This window comes from Pinus tabuliformis, chromosome 5_2 (genome assembly GCF_031772625.1).
Source record: "Pinus tabuliformis cultivar Carrire ecotype Pingquan chromosome 5_2, CPIR1, whole genome shotgun sequence".
NCBI classification, from domain to species: Eukaryota; Viridiplantae; Streptophyta; class Pinopsida; order Pinales; family Pinaceae; genus Pinus; species Pinus tabuliformis.
In genome coordinates, this window is record NC_142306.1 from 1,100,079,231 (window position 1) to 1,100,099,338 (window position 20,108).

General features: G+C 38.4%; 1 long non-coding RNA gene and 1 pseudogene across 1 annotated transcript; both read right to left on the reverse strand.

The window, feature by feature from the left end:
- The window catches only part of LOC149163077 (protein NRT1/ PTR FAMILY 5.2-like), a 147,230-nt pseudogene that overhangs the window by 67,517 nt on the left and 59,605 nt on the right, over positions 1 to 20,108 (reverse strand).
- Positions 8,004 to 8,778, reverse strand: LOC149163078 (uncharacterized). Its single transcript, XR_016261623.1, has 3 exons — positions 8,578 to 8,778; positions 8,431 to 8,468; positions 8,004 to 8,236 (listed from the first exon to the last, which is right to left on the reverse strand). It is a non-coding gene; the product is annotated as an uncharacterized LOC149163078 (long non-coding RNA).

Genomic DNA, 20,108 nt, shown 5'->3' on the forward strand with positions numbered 1-20,108 from the left:
TGTTATTCCTTATGGATGAAATGGTTCAAAGAGTAACCAAATTTAGGAAATGGAAGTGACTGATTTGCATAAAATTGTACTGTAAATTATAATCGACATAACTGTAATCTTTTGGATTGGTAGTTTATAGATAGTTACAGTTAAATGTTTTGCTAGTAATGTAATCTAAGTTGAATTGCCTGTAAGTGTCAAAGTCAGATTTCATGTCAAAAGAGAAATATAAATTATTCTTATTTAGGTAAAGTAGGAGTAACAGGAAAAAGTCCTAAATTTGATTTCAGAAGAGTTTATGACCTGTAGAAGTAAATTTCCAGGTTAAATGCGTTAAGGTGAAGATGATCTTAGTTTATGTAGCCATACAATATTTAACACATAAAGGGTATTCTAGAATTGCAAGTCTTTCAGTCGGTCGTCCCTTTTCCCATCTTGCCAAGAATGGTTGTCCTAGGCTAAAATTTTATCTAGGAAGAATACTTAAGGCATGTAGTGCTAGCGGTGCTGAGGGAGTGGAAAGAAATAACTTCTTGTTTAAGAGTGACAAGTATGAAGGACATGATAGAGAAAAACCCTTAGGATAAGACCTTGTAATGTAGAAAGGAAGGGTTGAGGTAAGAACCTCGTGTCAAGTTGTAGCTTGTGTGTGATGAGGATAGAGTTACCATACATAAAACCCAAGACTCATTTTCATCCAAGATTGATTTTCCTGATAGCAGAGCTTGTTGCATGGCATGTGGTGAAATTAACATGCACGCTAACAAACATAGTTGTTTTCTAAATTCTGTAGAAAGCACATATAACCAGATTCGATAGAAATCACATACATTCAGACCAACCCAATAGGAGCGAGAATCACTCTGGTGACAAGATATGAAACTAGCAGTATTGCAAAACAGTAAATAATTCTACCATCATTAACAGATAAAAGGAGAAAATATCATGTTCTGAGGAAAAGAAAAGATGACGGGAATTTCTGGTTATTCCAAACAGAATACAGTGGAAAAAATCCTCTGTTTCCACTGTTCAGAATTTTCTGATAAATTCCGAAACAACAAAAATATGAACAGAGAGCAATACTCTGTTTTCTGATAATTCAAAAACACAAAACCGAGCATAAAATAATACTCTACTTTGCCTCAGGATCACAAACTGATCAAAATAACATTCTGGTTTTGACACAGGAAAATACTCTGTTTTTAACTCAGAAAAACATAAAAAATTCGTTTGCTGGAAACGGTGTTTCAGCAACACAGTTTTTTTCTCAGTTGCTGAAACAGGTGTTTCAGCAACGTAAAAAATTTTCAGTTGCTGTTCGTGGTGTTTCAGCAACAGGAAATTTTGACGTCAAGTATTTTTTGAGTTACGAGCTGTTTCAGCAACTAAAAATTTGACGAAATGACTTTTGGTGAAACAGAAACGCACAGAAAGGAATTTCAATTTATGAAAATAAACCAACACATAAAACTAAGTCTTCCTCACGTAGAGGGATCTTCCTAACAGATTACAATAGGAACACTTCAGTTCCAGAAAACATTTATCTCAGAAAATTTCAGCACTGCTATGCAATATAAAAAACTTACAAAACTACACTTCTGTGCATTTCACTGTTCTGGAAATATTTTTCTTCACGCTGCTGCGTGCTCTCATCCGCTCTCTATCTCTCTCATATATATTTTCTACTTCTGTTTCTGTTTCTATTTATAGTGCGGGAAAGGTTCTTCACCGCCTTAACTTGCTGATGAAATATCTGTTGTTCATAATTAACAGATTTGATTTCTTGCTGTATTTCTTGAGTCAGTTGTGCTGAAACCCAAGACTGATAAATGCTGTTACGGCTCGAGGCTGGTTCTTATCTCTTTCAGCCGTCTGCTCATTAATACGCTTGCTGAAAAGTAACGGTGTGGCGCTGGATCTGATCTTCTTCATTCAGGCAACACAAAAATTAATTAAAGAGTGAAAAGATGGTAATAGCGGTGATTTAACAGATCGGGGGAAAAATGTGGGGCGCCGGATAAAGACAAATGAATAAAGTAAAATAGCTGCTGCTGCACAGCAGTTGGAATTAATATTCCAACACTCCCCTTTTAATTTCAACTGCTGGGTTATCAGTCATACCCAGAAGTTTCCTTAAAAACTCAAAACTTTTCTGATCCAATGGCTTTGTTAGAATATCTGCAACCTGTTCCTGAGTCCTGCAATGTTGTAAAATGATTTCTCCATTGTTCACCAATTCTCTGATGTAGTGAAACTTTGTGTCTATGTGTTTTGTTCTCTTGTGGAATACAGAGTTCTTGGATAATGCAATAGCTGAACTATTGTCACAAAAAATAACTGTTGCTGTTGCCTTCTCCTGACATAGACTTCTCAACATTCTCCTCATCCAAACCGCTTGACATGCTGCTGCTGTAGCTGCCACATACTCTGCTTCTGCTGTAGATAATGCCACAATTGGCTGTTTCTTCGAAGCCCATGAAATGGCTCCTGAACCTATGTGAAAAATGTAACTAGATGTGCTTTTCCGGTCATCTACACTTCCAGCCCAATCACTATCTGTATATCCAACTAAATCTGAACATTCTGAAACAATATAAAATATGCCATACCTTTTTGTACCTTTAACATACCTCAGAATTCTCTTTGCTGCCTGCCAATGTGTTTCTTTTGGCTTCTCCATGAATCTGGAAATTAAACTAACAGCATACATTATGTCTGGCCTAGTTGCAGTCAAATACATGAGGCTGCCAACTATGCTCTTGTACACACTAGGGTCAAAATCTTTGCTGTTGTCCTCTTTGCTGAGTTTTAATCCCATCACTGTGGGAGTGATTGCTGCCTTGCTGTCCTGCATGTTAAATCTGCTCAAAACTTCATTTACATATTTTGCCTGTGAAATAAAAATTCCATTTTTATTTTGATCTACTTCTATTCCTAAGAAGTATCTCAGCAAACCCATGTCAGTCATCTCAAATTCTTCTTTCATGACTGATTTGAAATTTTCAATGAGGTAGTCATCATTACCTGTAAAAATCACATCATCAACATATAACACAACAATTAAAATTTTACAATCTTTTTCTTTGATGTAAACAGTGGGTTCTCCCTCACACTTCTCAAATCCATTCTCCAGTAGATAGGAATCTATCCTACTGTACCACGCTCTTGGTGCTTGCTTCAGCCCATAAAGAACTTTCTTCAATCTGCAGACTTTGTGCTCTTGGCCTTTCTTCTCACAGCCTAGAGGTTGCTCAATGTAGACCTCTTCCTTTAATATTCCATTCAAGAATGCTGACTTCACGTCCATTTGGTAAACTTTCCATTTGTTTTGTGCTGCTATGGACAGCACTGTTCTTACTGTTTCCATTCTTGCAACCGGTGCAAAAGTCTCCTCATAATCTCTCCCATATTTCTGCTTGTATCCCTTGACAACAAGTCTTGCCTTATGCCTTTCTATCTTGCCTTCAGCATTACTTTTGGTCTTGTAGACCCATTTAACTCCAATGACTTCTTTACCTTTTGGTAGATCAACTAAATCCCATGTCTTATTTCTTTCTATCGCATTTATCTCCTCATCCATAGCTTCTATCCATTTCTTATTTTTAATTGCATCTTCGAAATGAACAGGGTCATCAACATGACAATACAAAGCAAACAGAGAATTCATTCCTTCTTCATAAATATCACTCAAACTTCTGAATTTCTTACCTCTTTCATTCGGTGTGCAAGTGCTTGATGATGCACTTGAATTTCCTCCTTGTGGTGTGCTTGAAGAAGCACTCTCATTTCTCCTCAAGGGTGTCTCTTGCTGTTCTGTTGTTGGCGCTGCTGTTTGGGGATGTGTTTCAGCCAATTCTTCATCATCATCATCATGAGACAAACAGTTTTTAACATTAACTGTTTTCTCTATGCTTCCATCCCAAGCTTCCTCTTCAATAAATTGAACATCTCTGCTCACAAAAAACTTCTTGGTGGATGGGATATACAACCTGTAGGCTTTGGATTCTTCACTGTATCCAATGAAAATACATTTCTCCCCTTTGCTGTCCAATTTCTTCCTTAGCTGATCTGGAATGTGTGCATAAGCCACACAACCAAAAGCTTTCATGTGGGTGACTCCTTGCTTTCTCCCACTCCATGCTTCTTCTAGCACTTTGTTCATTACTGCTTTTGTAGGACATCTATTTAAAATATATACTGCACAGTGTACAGCTTCAGCCCAATAATCATTTGGCAAATGCTTTGCCTTCATCATGCTCCTCGCCATATCCATGATTGTTCTGTTTTTCCTTTCAGCAACTCCATTTTGCTGCGGGGTGTACCTTGCTGTAAATTGCTTATGAATTCCATTTTCCCTGCAAAAACGTAAAAATTCTTTGGAGATATACTCACCTCCTCTGTCAGTTCTCAAAACCTTGATACGCAGCCCACTTTGATTTTCTACAAGTGCTTTGAAATTTTGAAATTTTTCAAACACTTCACTCTTATTCTTCAGAAAATAAACCCAAGTCTTTCTGGTAAAGTCATCAATAAATGTTAGAAAATATTGGCTGCTTGCAAGTGATGGAGCTTGCATTGGTCCACATAAATCTGAGTGGACAATTTCTAAGGGTGCTTTTGCCCTTATGCTTTTTCCCGCTGGAAAACTTTCTCTGTGTTGTTTCCCCAATATACAACCTTCACAAAGGCTGTCTGGCTTTTCTATCAGTGGTAATCCTCTTACCATTCCTTTTCTACTCAACAAATTAAGACCTCCAAAGTTGAGATGTCCAAACCTCAAATGCCACAACCAATTTTCATCCTTTGGTACACTTTGGAGAGCCTCTTGTGTCACTGCTGCAACTACTTCTTTATTTTTCAGATCTGCCCTTATTCTGAGAGGGAACATCCTGTTCCTTGTCATCTTCACTTCAGCGATACAACGTTTGCTGGGTAATCTGTCCATGATGGTGCATACATCATTCTCAAAGAAAACATTATAACCCTTCTGAATAAGTTGTCCAATACTCAAGAGATTACACTTCATTCCAGGAACATAATAAACATCTGCTATAGTTTTCTTTTCACCTTTCTTTGTAAATATCTTAACTTCTCCTTTTCCCATAACAGAAATTTTACTATCAGTCCCAAGTGTGACTTGTGACTGCACATTCTCATCTAAAGCAGAAAACAAGGCTATGTTTCCTGTCATATGGTTGCTGCAACCAGAATCTAGAAACCATATATCCTCACTGTTTGTTTCAGCCATATTACAAACTAACAACACATTATCTTGACTGATATTTTCTCTAGTGATGTTTGCACTAGATCTATTACTCATATCATGCTGTTTTTTCTTACATTCATTTGCATAGTGCCCATATTTTTTACAATAATAACATTGGACATTGGATTTTTCATACCTTTGTCCTTGAGCATGATGATGTCCACTTTGCTGGCTGCTGCCATGGCCCTGGTTCTGATTTGTATTGCTGCCTCTTCCTTGAACGTTTGCTGGACTGTTTCTTCTGCCTCTGTATTGGCTTCTGCCTCTTCCTCTCTTGTTTCCTCTGCCTTGACTTCTTCCTCTTCCAAATGACATTTGGGTCTTGAAGGCTTGCTCCAGAGATGAGTTTTCATTTCTACTCAACCTCTGCTCATGAGTTATCAGTGATGCATGAAGTTCATCAACTGAAAATTTTGAGAGATCCTTTGTCTCTTCTATGGTGGTGACAATCACATCAAACTTTGAGGGTAGGCACCTCAATAGTTTCTCCACAATCCTCCTTTCTTCAAGAGTTTCTCCATGAGACCTTATCTGTGTGACCAAACCAATTGCTTGTGTGAAGAATGAGTCAATATTGTCTGACTCCTTCATACGCAGGTTCTCAAAATCTTTCCTCAACAACTGTAGTTTTGCTCTCTTCACTTTCTCCATGCCTTGATAGGCTGTCTTGAGAGTTTGCCATGCTTCTCTGGATGTCTTGGCTGCTGCTATCCTCGGAAACACACTCTCATGCACTGCTTGATATAAGAATACAAGGGCTTTTGAGTCCTTCTTCTTATTGCTCTTCAACAGCTCTTTCTCTGCCTGAGTTAATCCAATAAACTCTTCTTCATTCGCTGGTTCTTCAAATCCATATTCAACAAGTTCCCATAAATCATGTGAGACAAACACGGCTCTCATGGTTATTGCCCAGTAGTCATAATTTTTCCCATTGAACTGTGGGAGCTGGGTATTAAACATACCCACGCTGGTGCTGGCCATTCTTTCAATACTTGACTGTAAAAAAAAATCACTTAATTGTCTTCAGCAGCTACTCAAAAACTAATCTGAAAAATACCTTGACAGCGTTTTCACTCTGCTGAATAATTTGCTGCAGCAACAAATCTTCTTTCAGCTTCTTTGATGTCTTCAAAGAGCCTGAACAAGCTCTGATACCATGTCGGGAATTTCTAGTTATTCCAAACAGAATACAGTGGAAAAAATCCTCTGTTTCCACTGTTCAGAATTTTCTGATAAATTCCGAAACAACAAAAATATGAACAGAGAGCAATACTCTGTTTTTTGATAATTCAAAAACACAAAACCGAGCATAAAATAATACTCTACTTTGCCTCAGGATCACAAACTGATCAAAATAACATTCTGGTTTTGACACAGGAAAATACTCTGTTTTTAACTCAGAAAAACAGAAAAATTCGTTTGCTGGAAACGGTGTTTCAGCAACACAGTTTTTTTCTCAGTTGCTGAAACAGGTGTTTCAGCAACGGTGTTTCAGCAACGTAAAAAATTTTCAGTTGCTGTTCGTGGTGTTTCAGCAACAGGAAATTTTGACGTCAAGTATTTTTTGAGTTACGAGCTGTTTCAGCAACTAAAAATTTTGACGAAATAACTTTTGGTGAAACAGAAACGCACAGAAAGGAATTTCAATTTATGAAAATAAACCAACACATAAAACTAAGTCTTCCTCACGTAGAGGGATCTTCCTAACAGATTACAACAGGAACACTTCAGTTCCAGAAAACATTTATCTCAGAAAATTTCAGCACTGCTGTGCAATATAAAAAACTTACAAAACTGCACTTCTGTGCATTTCACTGTTCTGGAAATATTTTTCTTCACGCTGCTGCGTGCTCTCATCCGCTCTCTATCTCTCTCATATATATTTTCTACTTCTGTTTCTGTTTCTATTTATAGTGCGGGAAAGGTTCTTCACCGCCTTAACTTGCTGATGAAATATCTGCTGTTCATAATTAACAGATTTGATTTCTTGCTGTATTTCTTGAGTCGGTTGTGCTGAAACCCAAGACTGATAAATGCTGTTACGGCTCGAGGCTGGTTCTTATCTCTTTCAGCCGTCTGCTCATTAATACGCTTGCTGAAAAGTAATGGTGTGGCGCTGGATCTGATCTTCTTCATTCAGGCAACACAAAAATTAATTAAAGAGTGAAAAGATGGTAATAGCGGTGATTTAACAGATCGGGGGAAAAATGTGGGGCGCCGGATAAAGACAAATGAATAAAGTAAAATAGCTGCTGCTGCACAGCAGTTGGAATTAATATTCCAACAAAACTAGGAGAATGTACAGGCACATGAAACCATTAATAAGAAAAATGTATAATAATATAACTGTACATACGATAATTAATTTCTTTATCCAGGTCATGCAATACTCTAAATATGAATTTATCCTTGCCACAACAAATCTTCTAGCGTATTAATCGTACTCTACAAAACTCATTATTATAAGAGAGGAACATCAAAAGTAGCATGAAACTTCCATCTCAAGACGAACACGAACTAGGTGAAATTGGTAAAACCGAGTAAGAAATCAATTCATAATATTCAACTGTTACAAATTGTACCAGAGGGAAGAGGCATCAAGCATCAAGCCTTTTAAAACAAACATTTAAAGGTTCATATCTAATGTCCAACACAAGAACCAATAACATCAAAACTAGAAAAATATAAGGTTACATAGGAAAATTTTCCAAATCAATAGTCTAGCCAGCATCGAGTGCCAGTGAGGCTATATTAACATTACATTTATGGCTAGGGTGAGGACACTTCCTCTTACAATCCCTTCGAATAGCGATAACATGATCAAGAATTATCGATGCAGATTAAATAACCACTGTAAACCTAGACACGAGTCTTCAAGAGACCAGAGATGTGATAGCGCACCAATGTTGCTAAGGAAACAAGAGCCATATTACATAAGCAACGACTACCTTCGGAGAACACCATGTGAAGGGTACCCACCTGTAAAAAAATTAATAGGCGAGTGAGCACCCATGTTCCAATGCTGTCCAAGAAGCCCATAATGAAAGAAGAGTCGAATTGTTACCTGTCAACACCCGAAATTGACAATAAATGGTTATTAGAGATCGCTTGAGCAAGAGTAAACCCCATAATCCATAGAAAACTAAATAAGGGTTTTAAATGTTGTTGCCTACGATATTTATGTCGGGAAGAGAGCAATTCCTCTGCATTCCTGAGACCAGCCATTGGAAACAACCCAATAGTCAAAGGTGAAGCCCAAGAATCAAACTAAGGACTGGAATAAAACTGTTATAAGAAGGCTAGAGGAAAACAATTATTACCTGTGAATGCTAATTGCTATTAAACCTCAGGATGCCAAAATTTACCAGGTAAAGCACTATTAAGAAGGGTAAACCCTAAAATCCTATAGGGAAATCAACCACATTTCGATAAATTAGGCGAACATAGGCTTGAAAATGAATAGAGTTGCGGTTCTTGCAAAACGTTATACTTCTGAGGTGAAGGAAGCATCTTGGTGGAAAAGGGCCATAAACATTTTCTCCTCCACAAGGCCTTGCATCACAATGAAACAGAGAAGACTGTGTCAATGCCTGCAACCCTCAAATTGACATCAATCAAACCAGAAGTATATATATGCAGTCTTGACAAAACCAACTCAAATACCTGAGAGGGCATCATGCTGAGAGAACTCTCACCGAATGAGCTAGGAAATGCATGAAGTACCACCTTCGTAGCCAAGAAGAGGCCAGGTAGCCATGGCACATCTCTCGTCGCAATAGTAAACATAAAACTCAATTCAGTGTGAGGTATAAGCCCAAATGGGTTTAGGGTAAAGGAATTTGTAAGAAGATCGTCGATTTGTGAGCAAGTCGCGAGCACCGTCAATCTTGGATAGCCTCGAGAAGGGGAACGATTTAGAGGAGGAGCGTGATAATCATGTGAATGCCATGAGTTGGAAGGGTTTGAGTAGTAGAGACATAGGTACGTATAGGTGAGATTAAATTAGGGCTAAAAACATTAGAGTATGATATAATGGGAGTGTATATACCTTCGTGCCATTAATATAAAGTGAATGATAAGGAAAACTACACTTGGAGCCATAGGAGTCATAGAATAAGGGTATGGTTAGAGTATATAATCAATACCATTTTCAAGTGACATATATAAATCATCCTATGTTGCACATTGAAGAATAACCATGGAAGAATATAACACTAAAATATGTGTTTATCCTTAGTCATTAGATTATACTTTAATAAAAGGTTATTACCCATCATTTGTTAGAATTAATGGAGAAAGTTAGTATTTTTCACATTTGGTTGTTTGTTGTTGTAGGATTGGATTGAGATCCTCTGATTAGGTCTAAGATCCTATTATTTAGGGAGTGTTTCAAACCACCTTGTTTATGTGCTAGTTTATATGTAACAGGCCTTTGTGTGAATGATGTAGAACATTCTGCGATAGTAATCTCCAGGTGAAGGTTCTCACCTGAGAGTTGCCCAGTCTAATCAATAAAGTTGATTCTTTAATTTTTAACATGGTAGCAAAGCTGCAGGTTTGAGAGGGCCTGTGAATCCCTGAGTCTGGAGTTGGTGGAAGATTGCAGCTGAAGATCGCAAATCGAGTGATCTGGTTGTTGGTGGTCCTTGGTTCATGCAAATCAAGTGATCTGATTGTTGACTGTTGGTGGTTGCAGATTAAGTGATTTGGTTGCGCGTTTGAGCGTCATCTTTGGTGAGCGCCGAAGTGATTGATGTTGTTTGGTGAGCGCCAAGTTAGCTAGATGTTGTTTGATAAATCAAGGTTGCCTCAATCAATGAGCATGGATTCTGCAAGAGACCATGGCATTATGATCATGTCGTGGAGTCGTGGTGTAGTCGAAGCCAAGGAGAGTGGGATGCTCATGAATTGCTACAGAATTGTTGGTGAATTGATGTAAGGTTGTTGCATGCATTTGAAGAAGAGTCGCGAGAATAGTGTGGTCTGTAGCCTATCGTTGTGATCGAGATCCACTGAATTGCGACCGAAGAAGGAGACAGTGGTGCCGAGGCTACGTGAAGAAGGACTGTGCGTGGTCATGGAAGAACAACATTCTGTGGTGCTATAGGAGCCTGTGCGCAGAGGATCTATGGGATCGGTTTCCCAACAAAGGAGCCTGCCCGTCGTGGCTGAATCGAACTAGGTGCACACCATTGGTGTCTTCTAGGTGCAAAATAAATGTCATTGGAGCTGTTTGGCAATGGTGGCCATTGTTGTGAAGCGACTATCCCTTCATCGGAGATCCAAGCTCTGGCGTGTCTGCCAGTTGGAGAGGCAGATCGGCAGTCGTGACAATAGTACAACATCCTATGGTCAAGGAGCCCACCGTGGCAATTAAGCTCTCTACCACTGTAGTGAGGAGCAGTGTTATTGCTCAGAGGGCATTGCTGAAGTAGAATTATGTGGGTTATAAGTATGTTATTAGGCGTTGTGGTGAGAAGCAGATTCAAGGGTTCTTTTTGTAAGGGAAGTGGTGCCTAGTCATGAATATTTGAGAGGGGGTTTCCTGTGAATCTCATCTGCCTACAGAAGGTGTCGCTGTCGCTATCACTGAGAGTGGATTGCGGACTAAATGGAGGCGTATGTGTAGCTGGAGAGAAAAGCTACATGATCTGTGACGTGCTGAGGTGGATTTGTTGTGATGTGAACCTGTATGAAGGAGCAGATTGTTGTGTGAGGAGGAGCAGCGTGCATTGGATCGCTTGGATTAGCTGCTCATGTCCAGTATTGTGAGCAATTCGAGATCCCTCTAATCCTATGATGTGTGAGATCTCTTGAGGTCAATAGATTGTTGGTGTGATCTGGTTTTGGGAGGAGATAATTTGCCCAAAATTTTATTTGCGGGCAAGAGAAATTGGAGGGGTGCGTTTAGATCAACCCGATGATGCCTTTTAGGATTGATCCGGTTGGATTATTGTGATTACCTGGCCGAATTCTTAAAGCCTTGAGATTTTCTATTGACGTCGATCTCTACTGTGTTGGGAGGTGTTGTATTTGCATCTATGTTGATTCATAGAAGTTTCTGAAGGAAATGCGAATTTTGATGGTTGGTCTCGATGCCATTGGCAAGACGACCATCTTGTATAAGTTGAAGCCGAGAGAAATTGTTACATGATGTTGTATTACTTGTGTTCACAGATAATCAAGATCTCCAAATTCTATGAATATTGTAGGGATCACTGACAAACATGGGCTGCATTCCCTTAGGTAGCCCCACTCATATATCCGAAGCACCTATTCCACTTTTTTGTGAGGGCTTGGATTAGCTCTCCAATAACATTGCAAATTAGGCTTGAAGAAATATGATGATTTGGGTTCCTAGAATTTTGTAGGGAAATATTGTCTTATTTCATTTTTTTCAAAGACAGTTTGAAGAAATTAGTAGTGCAGTGGGGAGCAGACTATTCCTGATCGAAGTGTTCTTTCACACTCAATGTTGGGGAGAAAATAGAAGGAGAAATGGGTCAACAAAGGAGATTGAAAGAGTCTCGAAGGAAACTATGAAGAAAGCATCAAGGGAAAGATGATATTGTTTTGTTGAATTTGGTTAAGAGTTTCGAGTCGATGCTGATGGACTTATAGTTGATCAAGTCAAGGATCATGATGCAGATCTAGAATTTGATGAAATTGTTAAGAGATTAATACCTGATCCACCCTCTTTTTCAAGTATGAAATATGAAAGGTGGGCACTTGAAATCAAAACAACATTATGGAAGGTAAATTTATTGAATTGTGTTGAAGATGTTATCAATTCAAACTATGATAGTGGAGATGCATCAACATTACATCTGATAACATCTACATTAGATGAAAAAATCATTATCAACATACTACATGAATATGGTAAGATTCAAAATGCAAAAGTTTTGTGGGATATTTTAGAAATGAAGTACAGTGAGGGCAAAGATGATGAAGGTTTTTCTCTTGAAACTGATAATTGTGTTTTCAATCCCATAACTGATTGTGAAACTGAACATGTCAACATTGAAGATGCAATGTTTGGTGATGATTGTGTGCCTGTAATTAACATTAAAACATGTGATGATGAAGATATAACCATTATTGTAGAATCTGAAATTTTTTATGAAGAAATATTCCCTGATGAATAGACATATGAAGTCAAATTTGATGAGTTCTATATATCTCATGATGAGTGGATCAATCTAATGCATGAAAATCATCTTAGTGATGAGTTGTTGTTCAGTGAGAAGAAAAGCTTATCTCCATAGACAAATCAAATGTATGATAACATGTTTGCAACAATAGAATTGAGTAAAGAGGTTGAAGGCATGAATCAAAAAACTATGTCAGCAGAGAGAGGTGGAGATATGAAAGATCTCTTGAAGGAGCAAGAAGACAAGAGCCAATATGAATCCAACATCTTTTTTGATAAGATACGCATTCAAGAAGAAACAATTGAAAAGTCCCAAGAACCTGCAACATTGAATGTTAGCCTACAATATAGATCAGAAAAGAGGAGGATAAAAGTTCAAGTGTTCCGCCTTTGGGGTAGGAAACGTAAAAAGGAGGAAAAGCTCCATCACTGCATTATGGCAAGAAAAGTGAAGATGAAACTTCACCGACAAATGAACAAGCATGGACTCTCAAGCAAGAAGACAAAAATGAAAGCTCAGTTACCAAGTTTTTTATGTACTATTGTAAGCCTAGTTGAGGCTAGACCAGCAGACGTATGCTATTTTTCCAAGCACCCTTTCTCCATTAAGGGGAAGTGTTAGAATTAATGGAGAAAGTTAGTTTTTTCCACATTTGGTTGTTTGTTGTTGTAGGATAGGATTGAGACCCTCTGATTAGATCTAAGATCCTATTATTTAGGGAGTGATTCAAACCACCTTGTTTATGTGCTAGTTTATATGTAACATGCCTTTGTGTGAATGATGTAGAACATTCTGCAGTGGTAGTCTCCAGGTGAAGGCTCTCACCTGAGAGGTGCCTAGTCTAATCAATAAAGTTGGTTCTTTAATTTTTAACATCATTTATGGTGCAGAAAGGATAAGAACAAAAATAAAAATGAAAAATTACTTATAGAATAATTGAATTTCAAGTTTATGTAAGGGTATTTATAGAAGGAGGTGTGAGAAATGGTATTAGAGCCCAATTACTACATTGGGCCTTGAGGGCATTGTCTTTAAGGAAAATACTCTGTTACCCAAAAATTCAGGTTACTTGATTTACCAACAACAAAATTAGCTTGGAAAGAACAACTTGGCACACAACCTTGAACTGTCACCTCCAGTTCCCCCTGACCTAAGATTTCTTTTCTTTCTAGAATCAACAACCTCCGTTGTCCTAGTGAAGGCATTTTTATGCTTGACTTTCCCTAGCAGACTTTCTATAATGACGTCTCGTTTTTCTAGGTTCTACCAATCCCCATAGCCAAGGGTTTTCCCGTTTTTATTTTCTTGAAAATGATTCTTTTTCATCCTTTAAAGCCCATATTTTTCCACTACAATGCTTTTTCACCCATTCTAGTGTTGTTTCCCCTACACTGAATGATTTTCCAGATTTTTCTCTACTTATCTAGTAAATCACATGATTTTACTCCGAGGGGTTTTTCTTTGGAGTGATTTGGGAAAGTTTAATATTATTATTATTATTATTATTATTTTCCTTTATCCAATCTATCCATCCTAGATTATGGATTAGGATAATGATCTCATTCGTTCCTTTATTCTTTCCAGATAATTCCTTCCAATACCACATTTAATTATTTCAAACTCAACTAATTACATTATCACAGTTTTTTTTTCCAAAAACAACCCTAGCCATCATGCCATTATTATCAGTGTTTCAACTATTAAATATAATGTATTAACTATTATAGTTTCTAAAATAGAGGGGCATTACAAACATCATTTCAATAGAGGTTGTGAAGCGCCTGGGCCTACCAACTTCAACACATCTGTAGTCATACACCATCGGGTGGCTTCACCAAGGACGAGATCTTCACATTAGCCTGCAATGTCGCCTTCCCTACAACTTCAAGCCCTTCACAGATGATGCACTGTGTGATGTTCCCCTCTTGAAGTTTGTGATGTATTATTAGGACAAACATACTTGTGGAAGCGATATGTTGTATATGAGTCTAGACGTCGCTCTGTGATTATTATTTTGGGCAATAAGCTATATAGGATACGAATGTGGCCCCGCCTACCACCATCTCTTTGATCGAAGAAAATCAATGCAGTAAGATCATTTCACAGACCAAGAAATTTGTTTTCATTATCATTCTCCCTCAGGGAAAGAATAATATTGTGGCCATGACTTCTAGACAAGGCTGCTCTGCACATCAATAATAGATGGACAAGGTCATGGAGGAGTATAGGGACATTTTATCCTCACCTATGGGGGTACCTCTGCACTGTCAGGTTAAGCACTCCATCGATATGACCCTAGGTGCATTGCTACCCAATGGATCGATCTATCAATGCTTTGTTCTAGATAATGATGAGAACAAGAGGCAAATTCATGAGTTGTTGTAGAAAGGGCACATCAGGCCAAGCTCATCACCTTGTCGAAGCCCAATTGTATTGGCACAAAATAAGGATTGGACCTGGAGACTTTGTATTGATTATCGAGCACTAAACAAGATCTCTGTATGGAATAGGTACCCAATCACATGGATTAATGAAATTCTGAACTAACTCAAGGGCGGAAATATTTCAACAAGATCAATTTGAAGTCTGGTTATCACTAGGTGCCTATCGAACCCTTTGATGTGTGGAAGACTGCATTCAAATCCAGGGAGGTACTTTTTGAATGGTTGGTCATGCCTTTCGGGTTGACCAATGCCCCCACAACCTTCATGAGATCGATGGACGACATCTTGTGACCCTTCACCAATGCATTCGTGGTGGTGTATCTAGATGACATATTGATCTTCAACCAAAGTTTTGAAGAGCATCTCCACCATATTTGACAAGTCCTCCAAACCCTGCAACAACATAAGTTGTGTGCCAATTTGGAGAAATGCACTTTTGGCATGACCCAGGTTCAATATCTGGGGTACATCATTGATGATCAAGGTGTGCATGTGGACCTAAATAATATACACTAGATAAGATACCATCATTTAAGGTTTGGATCACACCAGTTTTGGGGTCAGAACTACATGGGAAATATTGATTTTGGTTGTGCGGTCTTGCTTCCTGACTCCATATACATCGCCCCTTTCCATAGGTGGAATTAGATAGGATTCATTTTTTATCCATGGTAAATGGTTGAAACAACCTCACGAAAAAAATAAGATCACACACACACGCACACATAGGACACAAGATGTGTTATGGGAAACCCTTTTGGGAGAAAACCCAACTAGAAGGTGAACCTGCTTCGCTCTCTTTCTCTGTATGGAAATATGTTTGCAGGTACAAATAAATAATGCATGTGACCCATGGGCTACTATAGTGCATAGATCCTCTCTGTGTACTCTACCTCTTATCTCTCCTGGCTATCTTTTCTCAACTATGCAACAAAATTATCTCGAAAGAACGCAAGGCATCTTCCTCCTAGTGAGCTAGTTGTAACATAACCCGATAGCCTACTAGTGGTTAAGTTTGTGGTGGGCTCCAGTATTGCAGCAATAATGTTACAACCCCTGGGACTCCCTTCTTGACTCTTATCAACCTGGTAGTTCGTAACAAACTTGGAAGCGACGGTGTTGTATGCACAAGTACTAGCTCTTGCCACAGCTGTCACTTGGTTAGCTGGCACAAGTCCGCTAGGAGCTTAAGCCAACTTCTATGAGTTCTGAGAAGAAGCTTTTTAACTGATGGACAAAAGATAACTCAAAGAAGGCTAATCTACTTGCAGAAAGAAACTGGAAAGCTGAAAGGAAACGTAAACCCTAGCAAAACCTAATTTTACCAGCTAGCCCTACTGATGCAAGAAAGAGGATGCAAGCTACTAAAAGCGATGCCATTGAATTCTAGGAAGGTAAAATGCATGTGTCTAAGCTACTTCTACATTAACATCTGAAAAAAAAAAAAAAAACAAAACATGTTTTTGTGTTTTTGAATAAGTTGTCAGAATTATCATGCATGTGCTTTGACTGTTTTGACTGTGCAGAGGTGGATTGGCGAGAGGAAATGCTTGCAAGAGGTTGGGAAGGTTAGAAGGGGGCCTAAGGGGTCCCTAGCACCCTTCCAGAGAGTTTCACCGAGTTTGGCTATCAAGAAACCGCGTCCGTGAGCTTCTACAGGAAGTCTGCAGGGGTTCTACAGGATGTTCTGTATTTTCTACAGGATGTTCAGAAATGGGATTTTGGAGGGTGGATGGAGAGAGAAAGGTGGAGAAGTGAGTATGGAGGTAGGATAAGGGTGTGAGGAGGTCCAAGACTTGGTGGATGGAGCTGAGGAGAGATGAGGATGGCTGGATTTGTTCAAGGAGGAGTGGAGCAATGTTGCACAAAAATATGGAAACTAGGTCAAGGTGTAGCAAATATGAGGCAAGAATCAGAGGTAGGGGATGGTGTTAGCCTCTCTCATAAAACAAATTAAATCAAAGAGATTAACTCAAAGAGATTACAGGAAAAACAATAATAAATCCAAAAATAAATAAATTAATTAAATATTCCAAGTTGGGAATTTGTGCCTAACTCTTGGGTTGTTCCTCTAAGATAGGAGTTTGTTTAGGTAACTCCTATATTGGTGTGTGTCTGGTGAGAAATTATCTCAACCAAAGGAGAAATTATCTCAACCAAAAGTGTCTAAGATAGCACGCACTATCTTGAGAACACTATCTCTCATCTATTTATTTGTAACACTATATTCAATTATTTTATGTATGAATGAAAGATAATACATGAGGAAGCATGAAGCTTCAGCCTTTTTCCACCCATATTTTGTGTCTGATTTTTATATGTGTTTTTCCTGTAATCTCTTTGAGTTAATTTCTTTTATCATGTGGTATCAGAGCCTCTTCAATTGCTATATGAGCAATAGCCTGCTGAGAAAAAAAATAAATCTATTTTCTTATTGATAAAGATGAAGATGCGCCCCTTTTAAATGCGATGGAGCTTAACTTACTGCTGCAATTGTGCAGCCACTGAGAATTGAATTTCGCAGGAAAATCGTACATGAGAGTATTTTTCCTTCACATCACTGTTTGGAGTCGGAGCCATCGCTGCTTTGAACTGGATTAAGGAGCAAGGTCATTAGCAGCCCGTTTTTCCACTGGAATGCCAATATCGGTAGAGTGGTTTTGGTTGTGAATATATATTGTTGTGGGGCTCCTTGTGGGAGAATAGGAAGAGAATCAGATTGGTGAATTACTAGCCGAACAGTGAAGCCTCTTGGAGATGGGTGGCAGAGTATGCATATCTTCAAAAAGTGACTCCTTTCCATAGACTAGCTCAAACATGGTTTCCATTTTGATCGCTAAAGTATTTGTGTAATACTAGTAAAACTGCCTCTGAATTTAGCTCTCAAAACCCCTTAAAAACCCCTGAATTGCCAATCCGATCCAGATTACCAAAGTTCTGAGTATCAATTCAATTCGAAGCGAAATGATCAAAGGATTTCTGGCAGTAGATTCTTTTTGCAAGTGAAATAGGCAGTAAATAAAGAAATGAAGGTTGGGGCCGAGTCTTCGCCATTTCTTTCCAGAAAGATGAGAAAGATCTGATGTTCTATTCTTCGTACATAGATACATAATGTGTGTGAGTATTTATTTTTCAAATATCAGAGTGTAGAATATGATAAATTCTTATGTGTTTGCCTCCAATAATTGACATCTATTACAGTGTTGCTAGTTGTTGAGTGTAAGGGATTCCCCAAGGCATTAACCGTGCAGACCTATGTGGAGGTTTCTGATGGCGTGAAGAGGCTAAGTACACTCTAAACATTGGAATCCCAAGCACACATGTGCACATAAAAAAGTGGAACTCCAATCATGCACATTAGTCACATCATCTGCAGCAAAACCAAGTCAAATGATAGTACCCATCTCGTTGTTGATCCTTGGTGCCCAAGCTGAAGAATCTTGGTAGTAGCAGTGCTGATGTTTGTTTCCAGATCAGAGATGCTTGTTTCCAGATTAAAGTTGCTCACGCTGATCTGGATCACCAATGCGCTGGAGTAAAGCGCCAACAGTGATTGGCCCTACGTTTCTTGTGTGTTGAAGTTGTTGATGAGTCGAAGGCCATGTCTAGTGCGGCTAAGAATTGGCCCTGATATTTGCTAAAATATGAGATATTTCATTTTTTGAATCCATAAAGTTCACTTTTTAATTCACTTCATTCAAAAAGGAACTTCATGAAATTCGTTCACTTTTTAATTCAATTCTTTTAAGGGATGTTTTCGTAATGGAGTGATAAGGTGTGACTTTAAATTTGTAAAACCTTTTTGGAGTGATAAGTGGTGGATAATTTTGGGAGATATAAGGAGTGAATAGGAAAGAGGATTATTGCATAAGGCTGCTTTAATTTTTGAAATCTTTGAAGTGATAGATTTTTCAAAGGAGAGCTCATTGATATAGGAGGTTGAGTCAGGTTTTTGAATGCATTTTCTTCCAAATTTGTGAGTGTCAAATTCTCATTGTTTGAGAAAGCTTTCATGGCAATGTTGTAAAAGATGAAAGGTTGATGATCTCAATACTCAATAAAGACATATTATTTGTGGTGATTGTGTCCTAGATCCGCCCGAAATTGAATAAGGGGATCTAAGGTACACTGTGTGTGTTTGATGGTGCATGTGTTTTATGGCTTCATGTTTTTTCTTTCTGATTTGTGTCTAGTTTTGACACATAAATGATCTCATTTAACACACATAAAGTTCAATGCAAGCAAGAACAACACTTGTAACAGAATAGCACCAAGGAAGGATAATTAAGCTCAACACATGCATTTGCGTCACTACAACAAATAATCAAAGTTTTCAACATCAACATTCTACCTCAACAATCAAATTCACTCAATACAATCAAGTTCATGAATCTGCAGACTCCAGCATTTCAAAGCAAAGTCTACATCACTACAATCAGGTTAATGAATCTGTAAATTTCAACGTTTCAGAGCACAGTCTAGATCAACATTGTTGAACTTGTAATCAAACTCAAATCACATTGAATTGTAAGGGTGCATTCTCGGTTGAAACCGACACCCAAGTCTTGAATTGAGTCAAATTGAATTCATTGTAGTGAATCATTGAAATCTTTGTAAGCTTTTTTGGGTGCATTTTCGACAATGTTCGACACCCTTCCTTTAAAGCACAATCAAGTGAGTCCATGAGTTTTAACTTCAAATGAAACAAACAACAAGTTCACATCTCCTACAAGCGAGCGTGAGTATTCATTCAAGTAATTTGTGTCAAAACTGTACAAAGTTCAAACTTTCAAGCGAGACAGAGTGAAGATCATCAAAGCAACCAAACAAGTTCAACTCTAACACCAATCAAGCAAGTTGAGATCGACATCAAGCGAGCATAGCTATTCCTTCAAGTGAGCGTGAAGTCATCAAGTAAGGCAAGTGACCATTCATGACCATTCAAGTCCCATAGCAAACGAGCCTGTCATTCAAGTAACAAAATCAAGTGAAACAATTCAAAGCATGACATCTACGACAAGAGAGCCTGATTTCAAGTGAGCAAGTTCAGATGGCGCAACATATTCAGTTGTTAAACATTCTTCACAGTTTGATCATCTCCAGTGATGAAGACATGGTGCACATCAGCAAAGAAACTCTTGCTGATCTTTCACGGCATCTACAACAAACACATGAAACCATTGAGTTTCTTCAATTAGAGTCGCAACTACAAAGAGATGAGCTGCAACAAAAGAGTGCTTCTTCCAAGTCATT